Here is a 12,119-nt window from a genome sequence, read left to right as displayed (position 1 = left end):
AAAAGAAAAAGCTATTTCTTTTTGTTTTCACAGTTGCTGGCTTATGGTAAGCTAGGCTGTCCAACAAGTGAAGTAATCGCTATTTTAAAAAAAATACAAAATGAGCACTTGAATATAAAATCTTGGATGTAAAACTTGTTTGCCGATTAACATAAAATTTGCTGTAATAACAAAAACGCTACGTCAAACTCAAATTGGTATTTGAGCACTGTAGAATGGCAAAATCAACCAAACATCAGAAGCAAATTGAATCATTTTCTTCTTTCATTGAACCAAAACTGTTTTCAAATGTTAATTTCACTCTTTCACTTGCTTTTATCTCTCGTTTCCAATAAATGTGAGCCAGAAAGCCTGACATCATTTTCTGTTCACAAAGGTTGTTAATAATTTCCACATCACACAATGGTCTTTACATGTAATGTGGAAAGTATTATTTTGAAGTTTATTTTTACTGTATAACTAGCACCAGAATTATTCTGTATGTGAAAGTAAAATTCATTGAGGAATAAATGCTGGCCAGGACGCTGGGATAACTCTTGCTGCTCTGCGAGTTATGCCAGTGAATCTTTTGTCTGTTTGAGAGGGAGACAAGCCCCCTGTTTAATGTCTCATCTGAAAGACAACACTTCGAATCATATTTCAGTTCTGTCTAGATTATGTGCATAAGAATCTATTATAGGGCTTGAATCAACACTTCCTGACTCGAGGTGAAAATACTAGCACTGAGGCAAGGCGAACACCTTGAAAGGAAATGGAAAGCACTCATTAAGGAATTGCTGGTAGAATCTGTAAACACCTTTAAAGTTCGGGATACTACTACATGAAATATAACTGGGCAATTCAGTGCCCCATTATGAAAGGGATTTATTATTCTAAAAATAAATTAGGCATGCTGTTGAAGCTTTTGATCGTCCCCTTAACAGGACAGATTCACAAGAATACCAAATCTGAAGTGAACAATTTAACTGCATGATAAGAGATGTTGATTGGTTGGCAAGTGGACTCTTATAGTGATGTTGCCATGAGGAATGCACCAGGGAACAGTTAGCTGTCAAGTTTTTGTTTAAATTAAGATTAAGCATGTTTGGTCAGGGCATTGCCATGGGGAATGAACCAAGGAATGACTGCCCTCCTTCCTCTCCCAATCTTTTGTTTATTTGAAAAAGACGCAATGTGTGGACCTGTTCTTTCTGTTTGCAAAGGACAGTGGATTCGATGGGAAACCCCATTGACAACAGCGGGACCAGAAGATCCCGTCATTGGCTAATGGCAGGCCACTGCCTGCCACCAAGAAACGTGTGGGGGCATGTAGAAAATATCTCCCTCCTCCCTCAGTCATGTACAGGCTATGTAGCTGGCATCATACAGGCACTGAACATAAGAACTAGGAGCAGGAGTCGACCATTTGACCCCTTGACCCTGCTCCATCATTCAATAAGATCATGGCTGATCTTTTCGTGGATTCAGCTCCACTTACCTGCTGTTCATCATAACCCTTAATTTCTTTACTGTTCAAAAATCCATCTTTGCCTTAAAAACATTCAATGAGGTAACCTCAACTGCTTCACTGCACAGCGAATTCCACAGATTCACAATCCTTTGTGTGAAGAAGTTCCTCTTCAATTCAGTCTTAAATCTGCTCCTCCTTATATTGAGACCATGTCCCCTAATTCAAGTTCCACCCACCAGTGGAAACAATCTCCCTGCTTCTATCAAATCTATTCCCTTCATAATTTTATGTGTTTCTGTTCTTTAATTTTTCTCAATTCCAATGAGTATAGTCCCAGTCTACTGAGTCTCTCACATAAGCGAACCCCCTCAACTCCGGAATCAACCTAGTGAATCTCCTCTGCATTCCCTCCAGTGCCAGTATATCCTTTCTCAAGTAAGGAGACCAAACCTGTACACAGTACTCCAGGTGTGGCCTCACCTGCACCTTATACAGCTGCAACATAACTTCCCTGTATTTAAACTCCATCCCTCTAGTAATGAAGGACAAAATTCCATTTGCCTTCTTAATTACCTGTTGCACCTGCAAACCAACTTTTTGCGATTCATGCACAAGGACACCCAGGTCCCTCTGCACAGTGGCATGCTGCAATTTTTTACCATTTAAAATAGTCCATTTTGCTGTTATTCCTACCAAAATGGATGACCTCACATTGACCAACATTGTACTCCATCTGCCAGACCCTCGCCCACTCACTTAGACTATCTATATTCCTTTGCAGACGTTCAGTGTCCACTGCACACTTTGCCCTGCCACTCATCTTAGTGTCATCTGCGAACTTTGACACACTACACTTGGTCCCCAATTCCAAATCGTCTCTGTAACTTGGAAACAATTGTGATCCCAACATTAATCCCTGAGGCACACCACTAGTCACTGATCGCCAACCAGAAAAACACCCATTTAGCCCCACTCTTTGCTTTCTGTCAGTTAACCAATCCTCTATCCATGCTAATACATTACCCGTAACATCGTGCACCTTTATCTTATGCAGCAGCCTATTGTGCGAAACCTTGTCAAATGCCTCCTGGGAATCCAGATACACCACACCCACGGTTTCCCAATTGTCCATCGTGCATGTAGTGTCCTCAAAGAATTCCAGTAAATTGGTTAAACATGACCTGCCTTTCATGAGCCCATGCTGCGTCTTCCCAATGGGACAAGTTCTACCAGATGTCTCGCTATTTCTTCATTGATGATAGCTTCAAGCATTTTCTCCACTACAGAAGTTAAGCTAACCCCCCCCAAACGAATTTTGGTAAATTACCATGAGTGCATTTGCTATTTCCCCTGCCATGTCTGTTATTACCTTGGGGTGCATTCCATCAGGGCCAGGAGACTTGTCTACCTTTAGCCTCATTAGTTTACCTAACACTGCTTCTTTAGTGATAATGATCGTTTCTAGGGTCCTCACCTGCCATAGCCGCCTTGTCGTCAATTTTTGGCATGTTATTTGTGTCTTCCGCTGTGAAGACCGACACAAAATACCTGTTCAATGCCTTGGCCATTTCCTCATTTCCTGTTATTAAATCCCCCTTCTCATTCTCGAAAGGACCAATGTTTACCTTAGCCACTCCTTTTTGTTTTATGTATTTGTAGATATTTTTGCTGTCCGTTTTTATATTCTGAGCGAGTTTACTCTCATAATCTATCTTTCTTTTCTCGATAGCTTTTTTTGTGGCTTTCTGTTGACCTTCAAAGATTTTCCAAGCCTCTAGTTTCCCACTAATCTTTGCCAGTTTGTATGCATTTTCTTTCAATTTGATATCCTCCTTTATTTCCTTAAATATCCATGGCTGATTATCCTTTTCCTACAGTCCTTCCTTATCACTGGTATATACTTTTGCTGAGCACTGTGAAAAATCACTTTGAAAGCCATGCACTGTTCCTCAATTGTCCCACCATAAAGTTTTTGCTCCCAGTCTACCTTAGCCTCATCCTATTGTCGTCTTCTTTGTTTAAGCACAAGACACTGGTATTTTACCTTCTCACACTCCATCTGTCTTTTAAATTCAACCATACTGTGAGTGCTTCTTCCGAGAGGATCCCTAACTGTAAGATCGTTAATTATTTCTGTCTCATCACACAGGACCAGATTTAGGATAGCTTGCTCCCTCGTAGGTTCCATTACATACTGTTCAAGGAAGCTATCGCGGATACATTCTATGAACACCTCCTCAAGGCTGCCTTGACCGACCTGGTTTGACTGAGCGACATGTAGGTTAAAGTCCATGCATCAGTTATTTCCTTGTTTATTGCTCGCCCCACCGTGATGTTATAGACTACACCTATCACTGACTTTTTCTCACTTTATAATTTCCATCCAAATGGATTCAACACTTTTCTCCATAGGACTTATATCATCTCTCACTACCGCCCTGATGTCATCCTTAAATATCAGAGCTACACCACCTCCCTTACCTTCCTGTCTGTCCTTCTGAACAGTCTGATACCCCTGGATATTTAACTCCCAGTCGTGACCACCCTGCAACCATGTCTCTGTAATGGTCACTAAATCATACTCATTCATGATGATTTTTGCCTTCAACTCATTTATCTTGTTTCCAATGTTACGAGCATTTATGCTAGTTTATATAGCTTTTTGAATCCTAACACTTCCATTCATAACAACTCCTGAGTTCTTCTCCCTTTTAACGTTTTGTTGATATTTTCCATGCAGTTGAAACTTTCTCCCCACATGCTAACCTGCTGTTTTGCTTCCTATTAACCATTATACTTCCTGTAGTTTTACCCCTCACTTCCACCTCACCTGTGAGTTTGAAGTCCTTGTGACCACCCTATTTATCCTTTCCACCAGATAAATGGTCCTAGATTGGTTCAGGTGCAGACTGTTCCATTTCCTGGGGCATTGGCATCAGGCATCCTGTTCCAATACTGATGCCAATGCGCCATGAAATGGAACTCCTCTTCCCCGTACCACTCCTTGAGCCACGTGTTCACTTTCCTAATTTTATCATCCCTATGCCAATTCGCACGTGGCTCGGGTAATAACTTGGAGATTATAACCCCTTGAATACCTATTCTTTAATTTAGTTCCTAATACCTGATAATCCCCAAACAGGTCCTTTTTCCTAATCTTGTGTATGTTGTTTGTCCCAACGTGGACCACAACAACTGGATCCTCCCCCTCCCACTGCAATATTCTTTCAAGCTCTGAGAGATGTACCTCATCCTGGCACCGGGCAGGCAACATACCATGCGGGACTCACAATCCATCTTACAAAGGATGTGATCAATGCCCCTAATTATAAAGTTCCCAGGAAATCATATATCACGATACTCATTTGTGTGATAGGGTTTTAAGGGTTTTGTGTGATGAGCTTTTTGGCTGGAAGGCAACATCCTGTTGATGGGGAATAGCACCTGTAGGAGCAACATGAAAGGCTAATTTTACCTGTTGTTCAAATGTTTGAGACACATTAGCCTTACAGAGTAATCTAAGAAAAAGTACTCACTCAGATCAATAAACTGGAGATCCTCCTGCAACGCTTTGGACTGGTAAGGCCCCAGACCATATGGACAGTGCATTCACCAGCATCTGGGGGCAAAATAATTTTTTCCCCTTCAAGAGTGCTTCTTGAGATTTCCTTGAGGGCTGCTTGTTGATTTTTAGGGGCTATATTTTAGTTTTCAGGGGCATTTTCATTCTCTCTCATTCTTTTATTATGTGATGTAGTCGCGTATAACATTACCATCGCTATGTTGTTTTTCTTTTAAGATGTCTTTCTTTAGATAAGGTAGCACAGTTACTAAACACTATAAAATCAAATATTTTAACTTGGAATCCTATGAATAAGATATTTTTGTTAATTTATTCTGAATAAATTCCCCCATACTCCAATTCCAAAATCACATTTTGTACCCATTTGCGATTTGTAGAAATCCGTCAATGCATAAAAGAATTAGTTAGAAGTCTCACAACACCAGGTTAAAGTCCAACAGGTTTATTTGGTAGCAAATACCATAAGCTTTCGGAGCACTGCTCCTTCGTCAGATGGAGTGGAAATGTGCTCTCAAACAGTGCACAGACACAGAAGTCAAGTTACAGAATACTAATTAGAATGCAAATCTCTACAGTCAGCCAGGTCTTAAAGGTACAGACAATGTGGGTGGAGGGAGCATTCAACACAGGTGAAAGAGACGTGTATTGTCTCCAGACAGAACAGCTGCTCCTTCGTCAAATGGAGTGGAAATGTGCTCTCAAATGGAGACAATACACGTCTCTTTAACCTGTGTTGAATGCTCCCTCCACCCACATTGTCTGTACCTTTAAGACCTGGCTGGCTGTTGAGATTTGCATTCTAATTAGTATTCTGTAACTTGATTTCTGTGTCTGTGCACTGTTTGAGAGCACATTTCCACTCCATCTGACGAAGGAGCAGTGCTCCGAAAGCTTATGGTATTTGCTACCAAATAAACCTGTTGGACTTTAACCTGGTGTTGTGAGACTTCTAACTGTGTTTACCCCAGTCCAACGCCGGCATCTCCACATCATAAAAGAATTAGGACAGAGTCCAATTTTATTTTCACTCTGTTTGGCATTGACCTGAAGGCTATCAACCCATAATTGTTAGATTTCGTAACAGCACTGGGTCATGCTAAACAAGACCCTTTTAATATATGTATTTTTGTTTATAAAATGTGAGCCTTGAATCAGAGAGAAATCAAGAAAAATGAAGCAAGTTACAGTCAGTCAAAGGGTTGAGGTGGGAGTATCAAACGAAGTTCAACTTACCCGAATTGCTCCCACAAAATCTCACGTTGATTATATTACTATTTTTCTTGCAAAAAAAATTAACTTCCCATTCTGGAAACTCAAGTGAATGGGACAAAATAAGATAGACTTTCAGCTGAGGTGAAGATAAAGTCACCAATTAAAAAAAAAAAATGTATATGAAACCAAGTTCCTGCACCTTAGTAAAATAAAATTTCTTAACTTTTCCACGCTGAAGAAATTTTCAGTGGGTCTCGTGAAAGATTGGAGCAAATGTGTCTCAACTATAGACATGCAGCATTGTTTTAGACATGGTCCCCTCCATGATGTGCTTGTTCCTGTTCTGCCTTCAGTTGTTTAGGGTGCTCCAACTCAGAAGAAAGTGTGTGCCGAGTCCTCTGCCTGCACAACAACAAAATTCTGCTACAGACACCAGCAAGCACAGCTCTCCTCACATGAGCCAAGCAAGAAAGGAAGGAATAGAATCTGGCACACTCTATTCAGCCAGTTCGTGCAGTTCTCCTGGCAGTGTCCAATACAACCAATCTGGCACATAGAGTGTTCCAATTGACAGCATATTTGGCCAATGACTGCTGTTTTTCTGACGGTCTCCAAAACAGCCAATTCACAGTGATATTGGGTGGGATCAAAAACCTGAGTTGTTGAGAAGAACAAAACCTGTACAGGATTCCAGACATGCAAAATGAAGCAAATGATTATGGAAAGGAGGAATTGGATGACTTAAAAATAGTGGTAAAATTGGAATTCTGCTCAAAGTCAGAAAAGTCTCATTCCTGTCATAATAAAATTTCATGACTATTCCATGACCTGAAAAGAATCAATTATAAATTCCATGACATTTCCAGATTGTGCTTTGATGTGTACAGGGGGATTAGGCGGAGATGGGACAGGGGGTGGGCTTGGGTGAGATGCTGAGTTGGTGTGGACTCAACGGGCCAAATTGTCTCTTCTGCACTGTATGGATTCTATGACTGTGTGTGTTTCATCCTGGTGTCTGTTTACATCATGCTCATTTGAGAACTGAAATGTTGGATGAAATTTTTGATGTCACAAACATAAAGTCAGCCTTCACACCCAAGCTGCCAACACCCAGTTCGAGGTCTCCACACTCTCTCAACTCTGCTATTGCCTCTGTATCGTTAGACTGCTGGTTCAATATTCCAACTTGGCTGAACCAAAGTTTTCTCTGGTTAAATATTGGGAAGATTGAAGTTATCGTTTTAAGTTGTCTTCAAAGTCCATTCCCTGCCCTTACTATTTTCTTGGGCTGAATGAGACAGATAATAATCTAAGCACTCTTTTGACATCTTAGCTGAACTTCCAGTACAGTAAAATTGGAATTCGTCACAGACTACCTTGTCAGTGGCGTTAATTATATTGTTAAGATGCACAAGTGAAGGGCTTTGTTTAGTTGAATACTGAGAACACTTATAAAGGGAAATTGCTGGGATACAAACTATCAAGAAAACGAATTGTGTCAAGTTTCATACATCTTCTGGCTTGGGATCCATTTATCTCACCAACTTCTACCGTGGTAACATCGCCCAACTCTGCTCCCACCTTGAAAGGCTAATGTTAAGTATGAGAACAGAAGTGGTTGCCTGGACTTCCACATAACTTTACAGGGCCCAGTGCCTTTAATTGGGAATCAATGCCTGGTGCCTTTTATTAGTTCTAATCCTTCCAATACTTTGCTGTCCACCCTTCCAATCTTCACTCTGTACAGCACACATGCTATCCTGCTCATTTAATGCCCCTTTCCTCCTGACCTACATTGACTTCCTGGTCACCCAGTGTCTCAAAATTAAAATTCTCATGCCTGTGTTTGAAAGGCTTAATTTCTCATCTTTTCCAATGTTTGTGAACCAGTTCCTCCCCCATGCCTCCTTGTTTCTCTGACTCCAGCTTCTTGTGCATCCCACCCTCCTTTCATGCCATCTTTGACAGTTATGCTATCAGCTGTCCAGGCCCCATATCTCTGCCGAAACTCTAACCTACCTTCTCCCCTCCCCTCTTTTTAAGGCCCTCCTTATAACACTCACCTTTTTCACCAAAATTTCAGTCATCCCTCCAAGTAGCTCCTTCTTTTGCTTGACATGAATTTCTGATTGACATGAATTTCTGCCTGTTTCTGTCTCTGAAGGGTCTTCAGATGCCATTCTACTCTGAAGGAACTATATAAATGTTGTACATTCTATGTTCACAAGACTAAACTGGTTTGCTATTGCATCTGCCCCTTTCCCAGAAGCCCTTGGCAGTTTTGAGGATAGTGGGGAAGGGGTCTGATGGGATTGAGGGTAAAATGGTGTAACGATTCAGTTTATGTTCATGTAGTTTCAGAAAGGATAACTTGAGTGAATATCATTGAAATAAAATCTGGTGAATAGACACTAATAGATCACCCCCTATTCTCCAGATAAGAAACCTCACATAGATTTGTGTTAAAGAATCAGTGTCATCAGAGTAAAGTGTGTCCTTTATCTTTATGTTGACAAAGGTAAAATAAAAGTTCTTGTATAAAATGAAACTTGGCATACTGACATTTTGATACTGTGGGGTCTGAAGGAAGGTCATTGACCTGAAATGTTAACCCGGTTTTGATTTGATTTATTATTGTCACATTTATTAGTATACAGTGAAAAGTATTGTTTCTTGCGCGCTATACCTACAAAGCATACCATTCATAGAGAAGGAAAGGAGAGGGTGCAGAATGTAGTGTTACAGTCATAGCTAGGGTGTAGAGAAAGATCAACTTAATGCGAGGTCGGTCCATTCAAGAGTCTGATGGCAGCAGGGAAGAAGCTGTTCTTGAGTCGGTTGGTATGTGACCTCAGACTTTTGTTTCTTTTTCCCGACGGAAGAAGGTGGAAGAGAGAATGTCCGGGTTGCCTGGGGTCCTTAATAATGCTGGCTGCTTTGCTGAGACAGCAGAAAGTGTAGACAGAGTTAATGAATGGGAGGCTGGTCTGCGTGATGGATTGGGCTACATTTATGACCATTTGTAGTTCCTTGCGGTCTTGGGCAGAGCAGGGGCCATACCAAGCTGTGATACAACCAGAAAGAGTGCTTTCTATGGTGCATCTGTAAAGATTGGTGAGAGTTCTGTCTGCACAGATGCTGTGGAGATGCCGGCGTTGGACTGGGGTAAACACAGTAAGGAGTCTAACAACACCAGGTTAAAGTCCAACAGGTTTATTTGGTAGCAAACACCACTAGCTTTCGGAGCGCTGCTCCTTCGTCACTCACCTGACGAAGGAGCAGCGCTCCGAAAGCTAGTGGCGTTTGCTACCAAATAAACCTGTTGGATTTTAACCTGGTGTTGTTAGACTCCTTACTGCACAGATGCTGTCAGACTCTAGCATTTTCTGTATTTCTTTTTGTTCATGTTTAATTTTAACTTTCTGTAAGTGTGATTCATAATTTGTAACCTAAATTGCATAGTCGCACAGCATTAATCTGAAGGTTCTGAGTGCACAGAAGAGCTTGTCCATGATGTTGATTTTCTAACAAAGATTTCTGTTTAACTTTGGGCATTGTTACGTTACTAGTTATTTTGTGTATCATGTCACGTTTTGGTTTTGGACCTCACAAGAGGTCCTTGATGGGAAGTGCGAGGGAAATCTCTGGTGAAGTTGTGAAATTGTAACAGAATTGTTAATACAATTTCTCGCTTTCTGTTATGAATGTTGACCTTTGTGGATGGTGCAAGTGCTCCCTCCTCTATTGCAAATAATTAAGAAACCTCCAAAATAAATTCACAAACAAATTGAGAACAGCCATCAAAGTTGCATATAAGAACATAAGAACTAAGAGCAGGAGTAGGCCATCTGGCCCCTTGAGCCTGCTCCGCCGTTCAATAAGATCATGGCTGATCTTTTTGTGGACTCGGCTCCATTTACCCGCCCGCTCACCATAACCCTTAATTCCTTTACTGTTCAAAAATGTATCTATCCTTGCCTTAAAAGCATTCAATGAGGTAGCTTCAACTGCTTCACTGGGCAGGGAATTCCACAGATTCACAACCCTTTGTGTGAAGAAGTTCCTCCTCAACTCAGTCCTAAATCTGCTCCTCCTCATTTTGAGGCCATGCTCCCTAGTTCTAGTTTCACCCGCCAGTGGAAACAACTTCCCTGCTTCTATCTTATCTATTCCCTTCCTAATCTTATATGTTTCTATAAGATCTCCCCTCATTCTTCTGAATTCCAATGAGTATAGTCCCAGTCTACTCAGTCTCTCCTCATAAGCCAACCCTCTCAACTCCAGAATCAACCTTGTGAATCTCCTCTGCACCCCCTCCAGTGCCAGTATATCCTTCCTCAAGTAAGGAGACCAAAACTGTACACAGTACTCCAGGTCTGGCCTCACCAGCACCTTATACAGCTGCAACATAATCTCGCTTTTTGTAAACTCCATTCCTCTAGCAATGAAGGACAAAATTCCATTTGCCTTCTTAATTACCTGCTGCACCTGCAAACCAACTCCTTGAGATTCCTGCACAAGGACACCCAGGTCCCTCTGCACAGCAGCATGCTGCAATTTTTTACCATTTAAATAATAATTCATTTTGCTGTTATTCCTACCAAAATGGATGACTTCACATTTACAACATTGTACTCCATCTGCCAGACCCTTGCTCGCTCACTTAGACTATCTATATCCCTTTGCAGACTTTCAGCGTCCTCTGCACACTTTGCTCTGCCACCCATCTTAGTGTCATCTGCTAATTTTGACACACTACACTTGGTCCCCAACTCCAAATCATCTATGTAAATCGTAAACAATTGCGATCCCAACACTGATCCCTGAGGCACACCACTAGTCACTGATCGCCAACCAGAAAAACACCCATTTACCCCCACTCTTTGCTTTCTGTTAGTTAACCAATCCTCTATCCATGCTAATACATTACCCGTAACACTATAATTAATAGCTCGTATAATTAATGGACACGTTTCATAGATCACAGTGGTACACTGTAATAAAGTCTTTATTAGAGGAGTGTGGAAATTGGATAAACCTCATTGCTTCAATCCTAGTTTTCAACCTATTGCCAAGTACTGACAGTTCTTAAGTACGGTAAAATCTGAACAAAAGGACACACCAAAAAAAGTGCAAAAACTACAAAAATGTATTTCATAGTCCCAGGTAACATATGTGAAATTCAAACAGCCTTTTGAAACGCAAACATTTACAAATTGTAAAGTAGAAAAGCCTCCAAGCTACCAAGACAGTTCACAACTGAAAACACCGTACATGTGGGAAGTGCGAGGCAATAATGGGTGAAAAAAACATTTTGTATCAGAACTTCTAAAAATCTAGCATGCAAAGTAGTAGAAAAACCCCATTGCATTTTTGTGCAATCTTATCCAAGGAATAGCGTGTTTTCTCTATCTGTGTGTACCCCACTCCACAAAAAACAGGATTTGCATTAGTACTATGGTGAAATCAGACTTGGGATCTGGGGGCAGCCTCTAGATTATTTGCAGGGCAAACATAGGTTTATATTTCTCACTGTGTTATGTACTCCCCAGCTCTGATGACTGCTGGAGAGAGCCATGACGACAGTTAGGAGGGAACTGAAGAACCAGGAATCATGAGTACTGGCCTTCGGGAGTGGTTTCGATGGAAGGAGATCCTCATTAGTTAGGATGGAGTCTCTGGAATTGAGGGGATTTCACAATTGGGACAGATGGGGAGAGATGAGGAATCCGGTCATGGGGGATGAAGGAGCAAGGGAAAGTAAGGACACCAGGAGCTGGGAGATAGAGGTCAAGCAGGGGATGGTGGGGTAAAACACCATTGCGACTCCTATCTCTGCAGCAAACTGAACAATATGAAGCACAGGTACTACTG

The 12,119-nt window shown here is 41.3% G+C and overlaps 1 protein-coding gene across 3 annotated transcripts in view; it reads left to right on the top strand.

The window, feature by feature from the left end:
• Positions 1 to 12,119, top strand: part of jmjd1cb (jumonji domain containing 1Cb) — a 306,094-nt gene that overhangs the window by 139,421 nt on the left and 154,554 nt on the right. The gene's annotated exons all lie outside the window — the stretch shown is intronic.

This window comes from Mustelus asterias, chromosome 11, assembly GCF_964213995.1.
Source record: "Mustelus asterias chromosome 11, sMusAst1.hap1.1, whole genome shotgun sequence".
NCBI classification, from domain to species: Eukaryota; Metazoa; Chordata; class Chondrichthyes; order Carcharhiniformes; family Triakidae; genus Mustelus; species Mustelus asterias.
This window is presented reverse-complemented; position numbering and strand designations above follow the sequence as displayed.